The 2,487-nt window shown below is 51.4% G+C and overlaps 1 non-coding gene across 1 annotated transcript; it reads right to left on the bottom strand.

The window, feature by feature from the left end:
• Positions 1–1,568: 1,568 nt before the first annotated feature.
• LOC120102103 (small Cajal body-specific RNA 2) lies at positions 1,569–1,806 on the bottom strand. The gene has a single exon (XR_015685174.1).
• Between the last annotated feature and the right edge of the window lie 681 nt (positions 1,807–2,487).

Genomic DNA, 2,487 nt, shown 5'->3' with positions numbered 1-2,487 from the left:
GGGGATCTGTCTCACTCTTAGAACGCAGGTCACGCAGCAAAGGCGTCAAATGATCTGTGAAGCGGAAATAGTGCTGCTTTCACCCAGAGAAGGCGGTGAGGCCACTGTTCCGTTCTCTAGGCGCACAAGTGTTTGTGGTGTCCATATTCCTTATGCAGAGTGCCCAGGGCAGCTAGGAGGCTGGCTCAGTAGCCTGGATGTCACTCACTCCGAGCTGGTCTGGTATGTAACTCTGGCCTCTGCCTTTCTCTGATCTTTGGGACATCATCAATCACCATGTCCTCACATGCCTCTGAGTCTCCTGTGAGGCTCTGAGGATGTTCTGTTTAGTCACGCTTGTGTGAACTCACACACAGAGCTATTTTCATGTTTCTGTGTTGTAGGTCTCTCCTGCACGTGAGACAGAAGTCAGAAAAGGACCGCAGAGGACTGCAGAGTTCACTCCGCACCTCTCCCTGACTCCTGATCCTCCTGCCTCAGAAGCTGGGGCGGTTGCTCCTTCCTTTCTAGTGTGGTGGTTTTTGGAAACAGTTTCCCCAACTCCAGAACATGCTATGCAATGCCAGGGCCACGTCTGGATGTTACACTGGGGTGGGAGGGTGTGGATAGCTGGTGAGTACTGGTCGGGGGCCCACTAAATGGCTCAGAACACACAGAATGCTGTCAACAGACTGGGTGCTTACTGTGCTAAGTTGGAGAAAGCTTGCTCTAACAGGGAACTTACACATGTGAAAATGGGTGAGCTCTCTCTCTGTCTCTGTCCCTGTCCCTGTCTCTCTCTCTGTCTCTCTCTGTCTCTTCCTTTCTTTCTTTCTTTCTTTCTTTCTTTTTCTTTCTTTCTTTCTTTCTTTCTTTCTTTCTTTCCATGCTAAGCCTCAAACCCACCAGCTTGCAAAACAAACAAAAAACTAGGCAAATGCTCTACCTGTGAGCCATTGTGACAGGGTCTCACTGTGTAGCTCAGGCCGGCCTTCAGATCCTCCTGCTGCAGCCTGCAGAGTCCTGGCATGACCCATGTGTGCTTAGTCTAGGAGGACCGTATATGCCTTTGGCTTGCCCAGGCTTCAACTCCCTGACAGTGAGCAGCTCTCTAGCCAAACTCTGCTCTTAAAATACGAATGCTAAGGGCTCATCAGTTAAGGGCATTGGCTGCTCTTCCAGAGGACACGGAGTCCCAGTACCCTGGGGATCTGACATTCCTTTCTGGACTCCTCAGGCACTGCATGCATGTAGTGCAGTCCTATATACAGGCAAAACATGCACGTAAGCTAAAAATAAAATACACATGTTAGACCAAGTGTGGTGGCACACACCTGCCATTCCAGAACTCAGGAGCTGGAGGCATGAGGACCAGGAGAGGTTCAAGGCCCTTCTAATCGAGTTTGAGGCCAGTTCAGGCTACAGGAGACACTGTCTCTAGATAAATAAAAATACAATAGAGCAGTATAAAATAGAATAAAGTAAAACTAAGTAGGTTTTTAATTTTAAATTTAAAAAAAAAATTCCTTGTTGGTGTCGCCTTGGGGACTTTGTGCACAGTACCCCAAGAAGGGGAAGTCACAGAACCCTTTGGGTTTTCATTTCAGGATGGCCCTGTGGGCCAGGGGCCACATAATTTACCTGCTCAAGTAGAATCAAGGCCTAGACACAGAGAGGGCATTTGACACACTCTCACCCCTGCCCACACACACACACACACACACACACACACACACACACACACACACACGGGGCCACTGTTCCTTTCGGCCCACACCCCTTTCCTGCTGTCCTGCAGCCCACCACGCCATCCACCATCCCAGATGAGCTTCCTCCCACTAAACACACGGGTCCTGTAACTTCAGAGGACGTCGCCTGACAGCCTTTCACTCTTCAGCTGTGTGGAAGCGTCCACACTACCTGGGCTTTGCACTCAGAGTGAATTCAATAAACGACCAGTCCATCGACGACCCCTTTATTTGAAAAGCACAGCTGTAGTTAAATGGCCCGGCCTAGCCTTGGCTGCCTCACCTTCGAGCCTCCAGTCTCAGTGTGTTAAGGGTGACTTTGGAGGACCCCATCCAACATAGAGGCTGCCCAGTCAAGAGAAGTTTCACTGACCAGGAAACTGTGTGTGCTTCATGAGAAGGGAAGTAGGCGGAGCTGGGTGGGACAAGAGTCAGGGACTCAGGGAGGCCTGAGGATAGGTGACAGGGACCAGAGGCAAGAGGCCGGACTCTGAAGGAGAAGAGGACGTGAGAATGGCGGGAGTGGGGTGGCGGGAGCACTGGGCCCATGCTGGTGTGGAAGGCAGAGCTGGAGGGCACAGTTAAGGACCGGGAGGGAGCATTAGTGAGAGCTTCTCTGCGGCACCTACACACTTGTCCGGGCTCAGGAGGCAGAGGCTGGTCCCTGAGAGTTCAAGGCCAGCCTGGTCTACGTAGTGGATTTCAGGCCAACCAGGCCTGCATAGTAAGACCCTGTCCCCAAACAAGACATAAGGCACAT

Source organism: Rattus norvegicus, chromosome 3 (assembly GCF_021556685.1).
Source record: "Rattus norvegicus strain SHRSP/BbbUtx chromosome 3, alternate assembly SHRSP_T2T, whole genome shotgun sequence".
Lineage (NCBI taxonomy): Eukaryota > Metazoa > Chordata > Mammalia > Rodentia > Muridae > Rattus > Rattus norvegicus.
This window is presented reverse-complemented; position numbering and strand designations above follow the sequence as displayed.